The following is a 19,915-nucleotide window of genomic DNA, read 5'->3' on the forward strand; positions in this document are numbered from 1 at the left end:
ATGAGTCATGAAAGAATATTGAAAAAATATAATTAATATGAATCTCAATTTTGAGGATATAATTTGAGAAAATAATCAAATACTTGATTACAGCCCAGTAGGCTGATTATCACTTGATAAATTAATTTTCCCAATATTAGGGGGAGGGAATATAAGCAGCTAAAATCATGAACAAGAAGTTCAAATGAACAGCTGAAATCATGAACAAGAAGTTCAAATGAACAAGTTAAAATAAATTGTTGTCTTGATCCTTGTACAAATCAATATGAACCAAAAGTCACTATGCCATAAAAGACCTACGACAACGCTTTTTTAGGCTTTAAAAGCGCTGCCGTAGGTGGCGCTGCTATAGGTATTAGCAGCGCTTTTTGTTTAGGCAAAAGCGCTGTCGTAGGTGGGCCTAAGGCAGCGCTTTTTCTTGAAAAGCGCTTTCATATATTGGCCTAAGGCAGCGCTTTTTCTTAAAAAGCGCTTTCATATATAGGCCTAAGGCAGCGCTTTTGATGAACCTATTATTAGTGTTTTTAATAAACCTATTATTTTTATAATTTCTAAACCTGCATTTTTGGCAGCATTATTTCAACAAAAAAGCGATTTCAATTATATACAAAAAATGCATTATAAATTATACCATTACATTATATACCATTGTAATTAATTCAAAATATATATACATCGATTCACATATTTCTAACATGACCAAAACAACTAAACCAATTCACATTACATTATAACAATAAGAAAATCATCCCTAAACAACTAAATCAACTAAATCGGTCCTGGTCCTGCAAAGTATGAACATCATTCCCATCATTCCAAGCCATGTTCAATAAAACCTTTTGATTCAGCAAGACCTAGTAGCCAGGACTAATGCAGCAACAATGTCCCTAAAAGGCAAAAACAAACACAATGAAACAAATCGATTAAAATAAAATTAGAAAAATAAAATAACACCAAAATTAATCTAATGACGTAAAAATAGAATTTTGAGAATTTTTTCGATTTTTTTTCGACTCTATGAAAACAGTAAATAATTCATTAAAAATAGGAAAAAGGGTTTTTTGGCGATTTGAAGCTGGAATCTCGTTTCTTGATTGAGCCTATGATAATCAACTTGGAAGGACATGGTAAGAATACATCTCTTATTGAACTTGTTTTAACATTAGTGGGTAAAAATCACCTTGGTGAGGAAGAGCCTATCTGCGCGTTGCTGCACAGTTCCGCCAGTTTTAAGTCCCAATATGCAGCCAGTGCCTAGATGAAAAGTCGGAACAGAAAGGCGTAAGAATTAGTCAGTTACCAAATATAGAGTTCTGCTAAAATTAGTGACTGGCAAGAAAAGATGCTTAATCTTTGTAAATGAATATTGAAATTCAAGATATTAAGTTGATAAAAGAGAGTGTGAATCCTTGTATTACATATAATTGATTATAATGTTGATGGAATATGAACACCTACGTTGCATGGATAAAGGCACCTGGGTATGGTACTGATAGAGTTCTTAAAAGTCTAAGATACAGGTGCATTAATATAAACTTTAAAAAATATACATACACAAGAAAATTGAATTTTATATAAACATCTAAATTGCATTAAAGATTAAAAGAAAAACACAAATAAGCAGAATACAGATAATAAAAAGTACTTATATATAAAATAAAAGAGGCTAAATTATAAAACACGACGACAAAACATGTCCTAATGAAAACTTCAAATGGATCCCATAAATCTCATATCCCATATTTTGCTTTCACACTTATTTTGCCAAATTACATTGCTTTTTTATCCATCAGGACATGAGTACTTAACAGTCTTACCCATTAACCCAAATTGAGTATCCAACTGTTTTTTAAAATTTGAAATTGTACTGTTTTTTAATATTTTGAAATGTAATCATTACATAGATGCACACATCATGTACAACAACAAAACTAATATGTGTACGTCTTCAGTGTTAGAATACCAGTGTTTCACACGCACACACAAACACAATCTTCAATTTACCTCTTTTAACCTTTCAGGACCCACTTCCACAAGCTCTTCCACTGTACTGTAATAATCAAGATCAATTGCAGTGTGCTGAGCAGGTACATGTCCATTCTCCGGATTGACATTCTCCCATCCATGTACCGTTCCAGTGGCCCAATTTTCTTCAAACTCGTTTGTGACCTGCCATAACTATATCAGATTCCAGAAAAATAGAGAAGTGCAACAAACTCACGAGAAAACTCAATTATGCTAAAAAACTACAAGTTGAAACCATGGCAAAATAAAATAGATCACCTTTGAAAAGATTCGATCAAGATCTTGCAGGGGTTCTGTCCGCTGGAAAAAATATATCAGATACTCCAAGAGATTCTCCAGGTACTCCCTGTACTGCCTGTCAAATTGAACATCAAGGATTTAGAAGACGTTAATATAAATACTCCATATAAAACTACGATGCCCATAAATGCCAAATGATCCACATATTAGATGAATATAGAACACAACTCACCTGGTCGTTTTCATTTTTCATGGAATCTTATCTGTTTCAGAAAAAACATCAAGGTATGCAGAATACTCAGCTGGCTCTCCAAATTTGGAATTGACATACTGATGGTATAATTCATGCATGTCTAAGTATCGACCAAAAGCTTCCTGGAAAGCAATTTTCATATAATCAGTGATCAGAAAAAGTTGCAGGAGCATAAATTGTAAGTATTTTACATGAGATATTGTCTCTCTTAACAATATAATATTTTAGATTTTGTCCTACACAACCAATGTAATTGTTTTCTACATTCCGAATGTATAGACATACTATTAAAATGTTCAATCACAAAGTCCGGATTTGAGGTAAACCTAAAAACCCTAATGATCTGTCACTACTATTCTGAAAAGGTGAAGAATTCTGGAATTCACCATTCACTACAACACGGAAGGCCTTCTAAAGCGCTTATTTTGGGCTTTAAAAGCGCTGTAAAAGCCAGCGCTGGCGTAGGTAACAAAAGCGCTTTTGAAAGCGCTCTGGTAGACCCCCCTATAAGAGCGCTTTTTCAGAAAAGCGCTATTGTAGACCCCCCTATAAGAGCGCATTTTTGGAAAAAGCGCTCTGGTAGCTCCCCCTATAAGAGCGCTTTTTCCAGAAAAGCGCTCTGGTATCCCACCCTATGAGAGCGCTTTTTCTGGAAAAAGCGCTCTGATAACCCCCCCTATAAGAGCGCTTTTGCAAAAGCGCTTTCGTAGGTTGCGTTTTTTTTTATTTTTTATGCTTTTTTTTTAATATTTGGCAGCGCTTTTTGTTATAAAGCGCTTTCGTATGTGGCCCTTTAAGAGCGCTTTTAAAAGCGATGTCTTTGCTAAATGAGGTATTTTAAAGTGCAGCCTGTAATTTAAGCCTCCCAGTTCGACCTGTAATATTTTCGACCTGTAATATATTTTCAACCTGTAATATTTTCGACCTGTAATATATTTTCGACGATATATTTTCAACCATAGGTAGGACAATATATATATACTAATATAATACCATTATAATTAATATCCAAAATTATATATATACATCATTATAATTCCTGTCAAACAAACTATTCTCTGTAACATCAACAATATTATACTTCAAATATTGGCAACAGTATGAACAAAGTTAGTAACCATATATCCTAGAGTACTATAATTTGATACTTCAAATCGACACAAATCCTACATGAATAGATGATGAATATAAAATTGACACAAATCCTCTTTGATTTCTTCCAACTTATGTTTCGTGTAAGAAGCAGCACGGAATTCGTCAAAGTACTACAGAACAAAAACATAATATCAATGATTTAGTTAAATGTAATAAATTATAAGAAGTTAACTAATTAAGTTATAAATCCATACCGTGATTGGAATCTCTAATTGATTCATTTGAAGGATTTCTTTCATAAATCTCAAAACATAGTATCCGTAATCTGAACTGTTTCGCTGTATCGGACACTACATAGAAAAACAAATAACATTTTATAGTTGTACGTCTTGTTTTATCAAGTAGCATAAATATTATAAGCAAAATTGTGAAAAATAATGTACCTGCACTTTGATCCAAGTAATGTTGTTTGATTTTGTCCGGGATACCTGTGCGTCTCGTTGACTTCGGGACACTTATATTGATCTAACAAAAATATAAAAGCAATTATTTAGATCAATCTCACAAATAATTAAATATATAAATATACAAGAATATTTAGAACGATCCCACTTACAAATCAATCATTTCCTTCATAGCCGGATAATTGCTCCACTCACCATCTACCGAATTCAGAAAATATACCACTTCTCTTATCGGGTTGATAGCAAGCAACAACCAGTGTGCTCTATAAATTAAAACAATAGGTTATATGAAAATTTTGCTACGCAAAAGAAAAAAAGATTAGATGAACCAAGAATGAGAAACTAACCCTACTGGTCGGGTATTATACGCCCAAAGAATCAGACTTTCTGTATTGCCGGAGGACATGAATCTATCGAATAAGCGCTGTCTAACTGATTCCGTTTCCGAAGCAATTGTCATTCCGCTGCAATGGGCGGAAGACACGAAACGGAATCTGTTTGACAATGCAGTCCCGCGCAACACTCTGTCATGCAACAACCTTAAATAAAAACATAATAAACATATTAGATTATTTTCATTGAAATGTGTAAATAAATTGTTCGACTAATTAAATAATATATCGGATGAGTGAATATTACCGGATGTATGAGTGCATATTAGCGACACCTAGTTGTTCATGCGTAAAAACCTCTTCCAAGTCATCTATTGCAATATGTGACATGAATTCAACACCAAAGATACCTTCATCCATATTGATATTACGGAGAGCACCATCCTTCAAATCAGACATATCAACAAGTGTTCCGAGCGTCGTCCGGTATCGAGGCACAAAAGCACCACCTTTTTTTGCCGCTTGCTTCGGAGGACCCTTAGGTGGTACGCTACGAACTTGCTGTGTCACTTGTTGTGACCCCCGAGCAGATGCCTAAAAATCATATAACAATCGGTAAAATATAAAATCATGCAGTTTTAGATTCAAATTATATATTAACACCTTAAATGTACCTCTTTTAGTGATGCAACAGACTCCTCCTCCTGTAAAATCCCTTTACCCTTAATTGCGGGTTTTGTAGGAGCAGTCTAAAATTAAAATGTAAAAAATAATTAACGTAACGGTGCAGAATTGACATTCGAAAACTAAATGATTCATAATGGTTTTCAATATACCTCATCACCAATGATAATGAGCTCCGAGGGCCATGCAACAAATGACCCTATTGCATCTCGCATCAATGTTGTCTCTGAGACCATGTCAGGTACCGGTAGCACCGCATCATGATCTAATACAACATCAACTGATACTTTTAGGTGTCCATCCGGGAGCGGTCTATGGTGAAGTAAATCTCCCATAGTGTTGTGCACTTTTGCCTTGCCAACTAGGCGATAATTCGGCGACGATAAGTATAGTTGGCAAGAAGAAATGCCCTAAACCAATAGTAAATATAAAGTCATTATCATTAATAAAATAGAACAATTTGTAAGGAAAAGAAATTTATAATTACCTCGGGAAGTTTTCTTTGACAGTTGAAACTAGGTTTATCACTAGTTTCTTTCACCGATGCAGTATTGCACTTTTCTCTCATATACATATCTTTATCTCTTTGCAATTCAGAGACTTGTGCTTGCAATTCCTGCAATTTTTGCAACACTTCTTCATTGGAAGGATTTCTTCTCCTAGGATGCTTGTAAAAAGAGGTTGGAGTCACACCATGACCCTTACCCCTCACCCGACCGAGGTACTCAGGAGCATCTAGTGCTCTACTAAGTACACTCCTATCATCCTGGTCCTCACCGGTGGATACCGATTGCGACAAGGTCTCCTGTAATTCATTTACATTTCAATAATTATTAGTGGAGACAAAAAATCATTTATATATTAAAAAACATTTAATTTAATTAAAGACACAGTATTATACTTACACATTCAGCATAAACTCTTTGACCATCGGGATCGACAGCTTGATTCTTGCCCACACGAGCTTCCTTCCACAACACATGTACAAGAAGTGAGGTTTCCTCACTTTTAGTCTCCTCTAACTATGCATTGACACAAATGATAAAATCATCAAATAAAACACATTTAGACAATTAATTAAAACGCATTTCTATTTACTTACAATTTTATCCTCTAAGCGTGCATATCCCAAACTCCCTTTTTTGTATGGATACGCGGGTTTTGATGCTCTCGCACTATTTGTGGCACTCCTTTTCCGAAAAGCTTCATCTCTTTGCTCTAAAAACTTAGCCCAATCATCTTCATCAATGAATAGCTCATATTTTTTTGGCCGTCCCGGTGCCTCTTCAAGAAAGTTTCCATTTTTATCCTTAAGATAGGTGTTTGTCAAAAAAGCTTTCCACCCTCTATATCTTTTTCCGGCCAAATTAAGTATGTAGCGTCTACGCTCATCTGGTATGTCAAAAGTCCTCTGCAAAAAAACATATGCATAGAGTATGTTAGTATAAGTAATTTAAACAAATTATCGTCAAGATAATAAGAACAACCATATATGATACCTTAAGCTCGTCCCAAATCGCTTTTTTTTCCGCATCCAACTCTTCGCTTTTCAGATTCCATTTAGCTACGGAGACTGGAATATGCATACGAACAAGTGTACCAATATAGCTTGTCAACTTTGCAGAATTAGGACCAATTGGTTGGTTATCAGAATTCCATTCCAAATGGTATATTAATCCTTGGTCTCTATGTCGAATGATTCCCTTCATAATGGTGATGCCTTGTGCAACTTCTTTTGCTTCAGTATCAGGTGGAGCATTTGTATCCGGAGCATCTCTTTCTTGAGCATCTCTTTCTTGTGAGTTTTCTTGTGAGTTTTCAGGTGGAGCATCTCTATCCGGAGCCATTGAACCTGTATCAAACAAACTAAAGCACATTAGTACACTATTAATAAGATAACAATCTATACAAGTCAAATCGGTGAAATCAAAATAAGCGTCAAAAAAAGAAATTTGTCGGAATTGAACGAAATTTACATGGCTATGGTAAAACGTCCCCACAGACTCAAAAATAAAGTCGGTTTTCCGAAATTCAGACCCTAAGCCCGACTTTTGATTACGGGCAGAAGCAAAACCGATAAAAAATAGTCTCGAAATGTAAAGATAAGTGCATGAGCAGCTCCGAAATCGTCAAAATAGTATAGTTACATGTAAAGAAGTCGACAAACGGATACATGGTTCAAAAGTTATGTACAAAACGAAAATATGCACCAAAATTGAATAAGTATACTATTGAATAAAACAATCAGTACAAATTGAATAAAGCAAATTAGTCGGAATATGTATACATGGTTGAAAAAAACTATACAAATTGAATATATAACAATCGGTACAAATTGAATAAAGCAAATTAGTCGGAATATGTATACTATTACCTTTATCACTAACGTCTCTTTCTTTTCTTGGTAGGATTGTGTTCTACGCGTCTCTTAACAACGCGAACGGTTGGATTGATCCAAATACCCTCATTATGATCATTTCTAGTACAAGATTCATTCTCATTTTGATCGTTTCTTGTACAAGATTCAATGCCAACACCAATATCACATTGATCTTCAATGTTTTCATCAACTATTTTGTTAGATAAAAGCACTATAGACCATTTCGTACTTGTCGGATCATTGACATAGAACACTTGTTTAGCTTGAGAGGCTAGAATGAAAGGCTCATCTTTGTACCCTACCCTATTGAGATCCACTTGCAAAAATCCTGACTTATCCATTCGTATGCCACTATTATTTTCAACCCACTTGCAACCAAATACAGGAATCTGAAACTTCGCGTAATCAAACACCAAAATGCGCTCGATAACCCCAAAATATGACAAATTTGCAAATTTCGGATTTAATTCATTCGCACTTGATATGTGCATTGCTTCAGCTACCAAGGTAACACCACTATTTTGCATAGTACTTTTATCATCATGTTCTTTGGTATAAAATGTGTATCCATTAATTGTGTATGCGCTATAAGAAAACACATTTAAACTTGGACCATAGGCTAAACATCTCAACCTTTCTATTACTGAAGCAGGATCTGAACGATACTTTGAATAAATATGTTCCCTAAACCACGGTATGAAACTTCGATTGTGCTCTCGTACTATCCAGTTCTCATTTCTATTCGGATTTAAATCTCGGAGAACAACCTTGTGCATTTCAACATACAGCTCAACCTCAATCTCATTGTGCAGAACATACAAGTGCGCTTGATCCCGTTCGACCATTGATACTGTCACAACTTTATTTCCAATTAGCCTTTTTCCTTCTTTTTTTTCGACAATATGAGATTTGGGGAGTCCAATTGATTGAACATTTGACAAATATTCAGTACAAAACTCAACCGCTTCTTCAACAACGTATCGTTCGGCAATACAACCCTCCGGTCGACTTCTATTTTTCACGTACCCTTTTAATATTTTCATATAACGTTCAGCAGGGTACATCCATCTCATATAAGCTGGTCCGCACAATTGTGTCTCTTTCACAAGATGAACGACTAGATGAACCATTATGTCAAAAAACGAGGGAGGAAAATACATTTCAAGATCACATAAAGTAACAACTATCTCTTTTTGCAATGTTGGTAAGATCGCGGGATCGATCACCTTACTGCAAATTGACCTGAAGAAAAAACACAGTTTAGTTATTGCGCTTCTTACTTTTTCTGGCAGAATAGAATGTATACCTATTGGTAAAAAATGTTCCATTATAACATGGCAATCATGCGTCTTCAAACTCTTTAACTTGAGGTCTTTCATGGACACAAGTCTTCTAATATCTGAAGAGTAGCCTTCTGGAACTTTAACTTCACTGAGGAACTTACACAATGTTTTCTTCTCCTTTCTAGATAGAGTGTAAACAGCAGGTGGCAGATATGTTCGTCTTCCTTTCGTCACGGGTCTCAATTCAGTTCTCATCCCCATGTTTACCATGTCATTCCTTATGTTAACGCCATCCTTAGACTTTCCTTGTATATTGAGTAACGTACCTATAACGCTGTCAAATACATTTTTTTCAATATGCATAACATTTTTTTCAATATGGAAGTTCAAAAAAAATTGACTTCTTCTTCCACCCACCCTTGACAAGTGAATGTGCAAAAGGCTTGCCAAATTGAGTGCTCACATCTTTCACCTTTTCAAAAATTTGATCACCTGACAAAAAAGGCGGGGCTGTACGATGTTCGGCCTTTCCATTGAATGCTTTTCTCCACCCACGGTAGTGATGATTAGAATTTAAGAATCTACGATGGCCGAGAAAGACATTCTTTTGACAAAGCTCCAATTGTGTCGTATCGGTTTCATCTTCACAAACAGGACACGCTTTTTGACCTTTATTGCTGTACCCGGATAGATTTCCGTATGCTGGAAAATCATTAATTGTTCCAAACAACATTGCCCTCAAGTTGAAACTTTCTTTCCTATACCCATCGTAAACCTCCACACCGTTCTCCCACAAAAATTTTAAATCTTCGATTAAGGGTGCCAAGTATATGTCTATGTCATTCCCTGGTTGTTTAGGCCCAGAAATTAGCATAGATAACATCATGTACTTACGCTTCATACATAGCCACGGAGGTAGGTTATAAATCATAAGAATCACAGGCCAGGTGCTATGCGAGATACTTTGAATACCATGCGGGTTCATTCCATCAGTAGACAATGACAAGCGAAGGTTTCTTGCTTCTTTTCCAAATTCCGGATAATCAGTATCAACTTTCATCCACTGTGGTGAGTCTGCCGGATGTCGCAACTTTCCATCAATAATTCTTTCATCTGCATGCCAAGTCAAGTGTCTTGAATCGGTCTCACTACGATACATGCGTCTAAATCTCGGAATTATAGGAAAATACCATAAGACTTTGGTCGGAGACAACTTTTTCTTATATCGAGGGGCACCGCATTTAGGACACTCATTCAACGATGCATACTCATTTCGAAACAAAACGCAATCGTTTAGACATGCATGTATCTTATCATAGCTCATGCCAATAGAGGACAACATCTTTTTGGCTTCATACGTTCGATTGGGAAGAACATTATCCTTTGGTAGCATATCTTTTATAAGGGCTAAAAACTCTGTGAAACTTTTATCCGACCATCCATTGTCCGCCTTTAAGTTGTACAACTTTAACACCGCAGACAATCTTGTGAATTTTGAACACCCATCATACAACGGTTTCTCTGCATCGCTTACCAACCTCTCGAACATTTTGGGACAATCCTCAAGATCTTCTTCAAGCGCTTCTGCAATCTCTTCGACTCGATCGCAATCATATGTGTCTGTGCAATCGTCGTTTGAAGCATACTTCCTATTACACCTCGACTCAACATTCTCGTTACTTTTCTCACCATGCATTGTCCAACATGTAAAACTTCTATCAATTCCAAACCGTAGTAAATGCGATGCCAACTTATTCCCGTCAACCTTATCCCCATAACAGCAACCCAAGCAAGGACACGGCATTCGAATCGGGTCTTCGGAGTGCGCAACCGCAAACTCAACGAATTCCCATACCCCTTTCTCGTACTCTTTCGACAATCGGTTTGAATTCATCCATGTCTTATCCATGTCTTAATTAAGCTAAACAAATGCTTCTTGGTTTCTCTATCAGGTACAAAGGAATTCTGTCAAGATAATAAATAGCTATCATCATTATGTCTTGATCAGAATACCTAATGAGATCTTATAAAGTGTGAATAATAGAATACCTAATCAGAATACCCGATTTCTTAAAGAAGACATTACCTTATTTCAAGGTAATATAAGTCCACAAACCAAAAAATTGATTGAGAGACACTAAATTGAAATTAAATAGAACCATAAACAATAAACTATAAGCAGAAAACAACAAACTATAAGCAAGAAGAAAGGGATAGTAACCTGAGTTAGACTTGATGTGGGAGATGGGTAGGTTTGAATCGGCGTTGTACAAGTAGAAACCAGAGACTTCAAAGTAACTGTAAAATTAAGCACACACACGATGCAGTTAAATACACCACTACTAACAAATATCAAAATAAACCCAATCTAGAACTCAATTATTTAAAATGATATGAAATCAATTATCAATTAGCTAGTAACTACAAACAAGAGAAAGAACAGATGCATACATGTGTACCACGGCTTGTTCAACATACATTGGTTCGTAAATGAGAGGCTAGTTCATTAGTCCTAACAATTAACCTCAACTAACAGTCTAACTTTATAACTAACTTACAACATAACCACTAGTAGGATTAAGTGACTTAGACTTTTAAAAGTAAAACATGAAAGTTGTATTATAAAAAGAATAGACAGGTGGATTCTATTGTAAGGTAACTCTATTATAAATGCTTAAATTTTTAATAATCGGATTTAGATAAAAGCATGGATAACTTATGAAGTTAAGTTGTGCAACCTACTTAGTTGTTATTTGTTGCTATCTTTTTAAAATAGAAGAATAATTTTTTTTCATACATTACTTTTAATATGAAATGAAATAAATATCGAATTAGTAATGCTTTGAGAAATAAAACAAATGATTATTCTCTTAATAATCATTTGGTGTAGACAAGTTAACCCTCAATTGAACTACCCATTACAATTCAAATAACTCAATGATATGAACTGGACTTTTTGAAGACATAACAATTGTTTAATCTATCATAAAGTCAAACCACCTTGGATTCTTTTAATCAGATTAGTATTATCAGATTGACTAATATGTGTTCTTGGCATGTGCAGATCAGTTCCACTTTGTAGAAAATAATGCAGTAAGTAGTTCTATATCATAACAATTGACAAAGAAGAAATTGACAAAGAAGAAATTATGCAGTAAGTAGTTCATGCTTTCATAATATACTATAGCTTTCATTTCATATCATTTCCAGTAGTATGTGGTTTATGGCTTAAATCAATACGTGTCCCAAATCATTAAAACATATAAAAACGAAAATGGCACTAATGTGTTCTATTCTTGACAAATGAGTTTGCAATTTAGATATAAAAATATCAAAGTTCTGTTTTTAGCTAAAAAATGTTTTGTTTTTAGCTATAAAAAAATTGTGTTCTTCAGCACAACACATTCAGTACCCAACAACAAAGCAGCAAGAGATTTGATTTGTTCATGGATTATAACCTATTAAGAAACATAGCCAGTCGAACAAAAACAATTACAAATAAAGCAAAAGAAAACAAGCTGACATACATGAAGATGACGGCGGCGGCGGCGGCGAGATGGTACACGGCGGCGGCGGCGGTGAAGAGCTTTGATATACAGAGTTGTGGGAGACGAAGTGGGGGCGACGATGGTTTTCTGGGTGAATGGTTTTTGCAGATTCGAAGTTGAATTTGTGGAAGATTGGTTTTCTGGGTTTTCTGGGCAGTTAGCGTCAATGGGAGAAAAAAGATGAATTAGGGATTCTGAAGCGCGTAATATCAAATTTTGGTTTTAAAAATTTTAATTTAAAAAGGCTATGAGAGCGCTTTTGAAAAGCGCCTTAGTAGACATAGTTATACCAGCGCTTTTAAGGGAAAAGTGCTCTTGTACCCTACCCCCTGTAGCAGCGCTTTTGAAAGCGCTTTCATAAAGCCACCTATAAGAGCGCTTTTGAGAAGCGCTTTCGTACCCCCCATATAAGAGCGCTTTTTGAAAGCGCTTTCGTACCCCCCCTATAAGAGCGCTTTTTGAAAGCGCTTTCGTAACCCCCCTCTTCCAGAGCGCTTTTTTTGCGTGTTTTTTTAGCGAAACCTATACCAGCGCTTTTTCCTAAAAGCGCTTTAGTAGGGGTGCTACTAAAAGACAAATTTGGCATAGTGATTTAACCATGTATCCCACATGCCATAACCCAGGGCAAAGTTAAATTTCAGCAAGTGCAACCAGCAGCCTTTTAATGTTCACTGAAGCAATGATGATTTAACATACACAAGTGAAGAGAGAGATAGAGAGAAAGAGCAATACCTCTCCGCTGAACTCAATTTGAGGTTCCTCTTTAAGAATAGCTTCAGAATCGTCATTAGCATCAACAACACGTGCAACCGGATGCTTCCTATGATACTCTCGTATCTACACATACCACAAAACAACCAATCTGTTACACACACAATGGATTCACAAATAAATGAGAGAACTCATCTTCACCACATCCAATTATTTAACCTAAAATCTAATATTACAGTTTCCTTCCCCCTAAACAGAAAAACATGTAAAGCCCTAAAAATCACAACAATTAGAATAGTCCAAACTCCAAAGTCCCAATCAATGCTTCATCTCTTGAAACTAAAATATTATAAGAATAACAAAATTTGAAGAAGAAAAAAAAGTAAAACCTCTTTGAGTCTATCGTAGAAGGCGCTGAAAATATTAATTCCAGTAGCAGTTTGTCCTCCCAGTGCAGTAATCTCATCCCTCCTTGCACTGTCTTTGTCCTCGTAAATCTCAACCTAAAACAAACGACCATCATGATAGGAACAGGATGTAATAAAACCTAAAGAGCAAGCAGCTTACAAGTTCTTTGGTGGTCGAGGTGATGGATTGCAACCGTCAAGGTTAAGCTTAACATCGGCGTCACGGTTAAGCTTCTCCGATTTAATTTCTCTGGCATCAGTCGTCACACATTCCCCAGTCGGCTTCACCGGCTTAGCGGAATTTCTCTCCCCGGAGAAAACCAAACTGTACAACACAAATAAACTCAAAACGGAACTTAAAATCCAACCGAGCAAATACAGATCCACTATAAACCGATTCAGATAAACCTCGCTGGAAAAACAAGTTACGACGGTAACGACGCCAGAGATGAAAACAGGTTTCTTCGTCGGAGAGAGTGTGATGGGGTTTCAGCGGCGGAGAAGAAGAAGAACTGAGAAAATATGGAAGATGAAGAACGGTGACTTTTAGGGTTTCAGCGTCAGAGAAGAAGAGGAACTGAGGAAGTATGACAAAATGCGTGTTTGTTTTAATTTGTTTTAAAAATTTTAATTTTAAATGAGCTACGAGAGCGCTTTTCAAAAGCGCCTTTGTAACCAGACCTATACCAGCGCTTTTTAGAATAAAAGCGCTTTCGTATCCTACCCCTATACCAGCGCTTTCATAACACCCCCTATAAGAGCGCTTTTAAAAAGCGATTTCATAACCCCCCCTATAAGAGCGCTTTTTTCCGTGTTTTTTAATTTTGTTTTTAGCGAAACCTACGAAAGCGCTTTTTCCTAAAAGCGCTTTCGTAGATGTGCTGCTAAAAGACTAATTTGACGTAGTGAGTTCAAAATATTATTCATTTGCAAAGATTATGAAATAAATTATCAGCTGGTAATACTCCACTCAAAGTGGATTCTCCTATTGGATAATATAATATTGCGAATGAGTTGTATCTGCGCCTGAAGCGTGGTATGAAAGTCGGTTCCAATGTTAAAAGTCCTCTACTAAGAAAAGAAACTAAAGATGACCCAAGTGAGGATATGAAAATGCTAAGAGCACTTTGATCTAATTTAATTTTCAGTTCCAGAAGAACGGATCAAGTACTTGAAATATGAAATAAAGAGATCTCGATAAATTATGTCATGGATGAAATGGAATGGAACCGAAATTGAGATAACTAAATAAATTGAATATTTACAATGTCTTTGTATACAATATAGCGCTAAAAGTGATCAATGATAACGAGGATCATGAGTCAAAGTCTATTAAAGATTGTAGACTAAGTGAGAATTGGCCAAAATAAATATATTCAATTGAAGAAGAATTAAACTCACTTTACAAGTGACTCACTTTTGGACATGTAGTCCGAACACTTCAAGGTGTGAAACTAATTTGATATAAATGAGTTTTTGTGAAAAAGAAAAATAAGAATGATATAAAGTTTGATTTATTGCTCAACGATTTTCACAAAGACCTAAGATTGATTTTGATAAAACATATTCACCTGTTGTGGATTCAATCGACTTTTGATAATTAATTAGCCTTGTAACACATGAAGGGCTTAATTCGAACATGATGAATGTTATGACATATTATTTATATGGTTCACTTAATAGTGACATTTACATGAAACTTCCTGAAAGGTTCAATATACTAGAGGCACATAATTTCGGATCTCGAGAAAACTACTCCATCAAATTGAACAAGTTTCTCCATGGACGCATGTGGTATAATAACCACAGTGAATATTTACTAAAGGATGGATATACAAATAACTCAATTTTCCCTTGTATTTTCATAAAATGATGTGGAAAAGTATTTGCAATAATAGTTGTCTATGTGGATGACATAAGTATTATTGGAACTCCTGAAGAGCTTCCAAAAACTATAAATTGCTTAAATAAAGAGTTTGAGATGAAGGGCCTAGAAAAGATAAAATATGTCTAGGTTTGAAAATTGAGCATGTGGACAAAAGAATATTTGTACATCAAGAAGGCTATATAGAAAAGTGTTGAAATGATTCTATATGGACAAATGTCATATGTTGCCTACTCCAATATGGTTGTTAGATCATTAGATGTGGAGAAAAATCTTTTTAGGCCTCGAGAAAAGGATGAAAATTGCTTGGTTCTGAAGTACCATATCTTAGTGCAATTGGAGTACTAATTCAACTTGCTAATTATAAACATGATATATCATTTGCGGTCAATCTATAAGTAAGATAGAATTATTCACCTACACAAAGAAATTGGAAAGCGGTCAAACATATACTTCGTTTATCTTAGAGATGCAGGTTACTTGTCAGATTCTCACAATGGTAGATCAGAAAGAGTTTGTTTGTTTACATGTGATGGTATAACCATTTCATAGAGATCTATGAAACAAATCATGGCAACAACTTCATAAAGTCTCGCATAACTATTAGCACTACATGAAGTCACTTCGAAGAAGACATTTTAAGTAACTACTACAAATAATATCGTCTCACATATAAATGTATGTATGAGGGGGAGAAATAAATATTTTCTGCACTCTTTTTTTCTTCACCATGGTTTTGTCCCACTGGGTTTTTCTGGTAAGGTTTTTAACGAGGCAGTTCACACTTAAAGGATATTGTACTCTTTTTCCTTCCCTAGATTTTTTCCCACTGGGTTCTCTAGTAAGGTTTTAACGGGCATATCCTCAATGGACATCCAAGGGGGAGTGTTATGAATAAATATTATTGTGGATGTCCATATATATTCTTATCTTTCATCTTCATATTCCCTAATAAGTGGTATAGTAAGGTTATGATTTTTCACCTTCCTAATATCCTATAAATAGAGACCACTTTGCAATGTAAAGAGAACTACTTGAAAGATGATAATACAATATTACATTTTCTCTTCTCTTTCTCTCATTCATCTCTCCTTCATCTCTATATTGTTTTGGTTAATTTCATAACAATTTTCATATATATTTAGGGAATTGGATCCTCTCCAATTTTTTCTCTCATGCCTTCTCTCATGTGCAATTATGTACCATTGGATTAATCTAATGGTTGACAATAAAGAGAAAAAACATCATTTAAAGAAGAGAGAGAAATATATACTAGTTTTAATTTTCTTTTATTTTATTTTATGCAAAAATGAATAAATATATTGATTGTAGCTAATTAAATAATTGTTTCAAAATTAATTTATAAAAATTAAAATCATTTTCACGGTAGATAAAGATAAAAAAATTTATAAAAAATTAAAATCTATTTTCAATACAATAAAAAAACGATGGTCTCTCATAATCTCATTTTAATGCTATGTGATTAAAAACTAAATATTATAATTAATTCTTTAGTTACAACATTTGCTACGTGTGTATTTTTATATACATACATATTATAACAATTCTTGTTTTTAATTAGAAAATATATAATAATAAATTAACTAATTATTTATGATTTATGATAAATAAAAAATTTTAATGTGTAAGTTATATGTTTACAAATTCTGAATGACTCATTTTAAAAAAAAAAAGTTATACAATGAAGTATAGTAAATTATAATTGATGTATTATGATTGTTTTTTTATTTTGACAATATTATAAAATATTAAATTTAAATATTTTTTACTTACATAATTTTCCTATGATGTGATGATAAATAATTATTTTTTTCATTTTTTATTAAATATAAAAATTAATTTAATTGATTGATTAAATATATATAAAAATAATTTCTTTATTATCAAATTAAAATATATAAAAAAAAATTATTTGATAAAGACTATTAAAAAAACGACATACACACAAATTATCCTCTTGTCTTTTATTTTTTCAATTTAAGTTATATAGTAAATAAAAAATAAAAAGAAAATTAAAACTCAAATATATTTCTCTCTCTTCTTTAAATGATTTTTTTTTCAATTGTTATCAACTATTAGATTAATCTAGTAGTTCATAATTGCACATGAGAGAGGGCATGAGAGAAAAAATTGGAGAGGATCCAATTCCTATATTTAGTGTTTCTTTTGTTTTTTTTAATTGCGACTTCGTCATCTTAGTGCGTCGTTGTTTGTTTTGATTTCCCATATTTGTGCGGTGTATTTTTGTTTTTCCGTCTTTGTGCGGTGTTCATTTGTTTCAGGTTGAAAGATGTGTTTCAATCTAGTGCAGATCCAATCTATGACCTTGGTGCCATTATCGCTAGCTACAGATCCGGAGACATGAATATTTCAGACATTTCAATATAGTCATAGTTATATTCGTAGGCATATGCAATTTGCCGTTTTATGCTATTAACATGGATGCTGTGAGTTTTTTTTGCAAATTCATTCTTTTTGTTTTTCGCGATTTTTTAATTTGTATTACAACAATGTACTATATCACTTGAAATGAATGCATATTTTTTTTAGTAAAAAAAATATATGAAGGGGTGTTATTCAAACATCACGTGAATTGATGCTATTTAATAAAGTGAAAAGGTGTAATTCAAATAAAATGGAAAGGTAATTATTGTGAATCAACATGAATAATATCTATAAAGAAAAAGTGTTATTGGGGTATGAATAACGTTCTATAAATAGTGATGATTTGATTGGAGTCAAACACAATAATTGAACAAATGGCTTTATTCCTTCCATAATAGTTTCTCTATCAAATAGCCATCAAGAAAGGTTTTTGAGAAAGCACGAATAGGAAAGGGATATATTAGGTATGGATTATGTCAAGATGCAAAAATTGAGAATAAGCTACTGATTAACTTAACTCGAAAAGCAAGAGTTGCCACTGAACTTTATTGTTTCTAAAGGAAGGAAAATATCGATAAAATCCAATGCAAAAATAAAGCAAAAGAGAGATCTGGATACATGGGTTGGTTATGCAAGGGGAATGTATTAGCATTCTCTCACATCTATGGTACTCCATAGGAACCTCTTGAAAATCTGTATTATGATAAAACCGGATTGTTTGCAAAAAGATTAAGGTGATGAGGAAAGGAATATATTATTATTTTTATACTCGCCAAGACTTTAAGAGTCTTGTGCCTATGTATTCTCCATGTACAATGAAGAAATTAGAGCCTCGTAGTTCATGGTAAAAATAATCACGAAAGTTTGTTGATTGATTTTAAATTGAAAAGACATTTCGTCGTATTCGGGTGGAAAACACAACTTACTACCCACAAGTATAAAAAAGTGAGCATTTGCATCATCTTGATATGAAGAACTTTTACTTAGACTTTCTCACAAGCACATCTCAACATTCAAGTGGAAAATGTCAATCACTTCACTACACCTTATAGAAGTATAGAGGATTGCATCACTACAAGAATATACTAATGTCCTTCCTTTGAGAAAATGTATTTAAAAAAAATGCACAAAAGCATAAAAAGAAGTTTGTTGAGGTTTGTCTTTTTTAGATATTTTTGAAAAGAGCTTGAATATGCTTAAATGTCTTAGCATTTATTAAGAAAAATATTTTCGGGATCACTTGACAAAGTCAAGGTTTATTGAGAAAAGGTTTGAAGCTTAATAAAAAGTTATGAAAATAGGGAGAAGTTTAAAAATTGAAGAAGTGGATACACTACAAAAAAAAAAGCTAATTAGTGACGTGAAATTCACGCCAAAAACAGAAAAAACACATCACAAAGCATAATTTACGACGTGAAAATTCACGCCGCGGGAGGTAAGGTGGCAGCTAAGTAATGACGTGATTTCCACTTCACTAATTAGTGAAGGGAAAATCACGTCGCTAAATCTGGACCATTATTTTATGCAACTTGAGTCAGAGCATGCGTTGCAGGATTTTGGCAGAAAGAGAATCTTAATTTGCGACGTGATTTTCATGTCACTAATCAGTGACATGAAAATCATGTCACTAATTTTTTTTTTAAAATTAAATCAAATTAAAAGCAGATCTTGAGTTGCGTATTCAAAAGTTGCGACGTGATTTCCATGTCACTATTTAGTGACATGTAAATCACGTCACTATTTTTTTTTTAAAATTTAAAACAATTATATATATATATATATATATTAAATTAATAAACTAAATATATTAAAATTAGTAAATTAAATTAATAAACTAAATATATTAAATTTTATAAATTAAATTAATAAGCTAAATATTCTAAAATATATAAATTAATAAACTAAAATTATAAACCAAATATTACTAAATAGAATTATAAATTAATTAATATTTTACACAAATTCAAAATCAAAAGTAACAACAAAATAAAAATTAAATTAAATCAACAATCAGTCTGGGTCGGGAAACTCATCATCATTTTTGTCCTCCTGATCAGTCGGCGCATGACCACCTACATTTCGGTTTCCACCAAACGATTGCATAAATTGTCGCATTTGGGCCTCCATATCCGCTTGTCTCTTCGCCATGACCTCCATTTGCCGCTGATGCTCACTCTGCATTGCCTCCATTTGGGCCTTCAA

General features: G+C 33.9%; 1 pseudogene; it reads right to left on the minus strand.

Moving 5' to 3' along the window:
- Positions 1-844: 844 nt before the first annotated feature.
- On the minus strand, positions 845-19,903 carry LOC131651802 (splicing factor SF3a60 homolog; annotated as a pseudogene).
- Positions 19,904-19,915: the final 12 nt, after the last annotated feature.

This window comes from Vicia villosa, linkage group LG1 (genome assembly GCF_029867415.1).
Source record: "Vicia villosa cultivar HV-30 ecotype Madison, WI linkage group LG1, Vvil1.0, whole genome shotgun sequence".
Taxonomy (NCBI): Eukaryota; Viridiplantae; Streptophyta; class Magnoliopsida; order Fabales; family Fabaceae; genus Vicia; species Vicia villosa.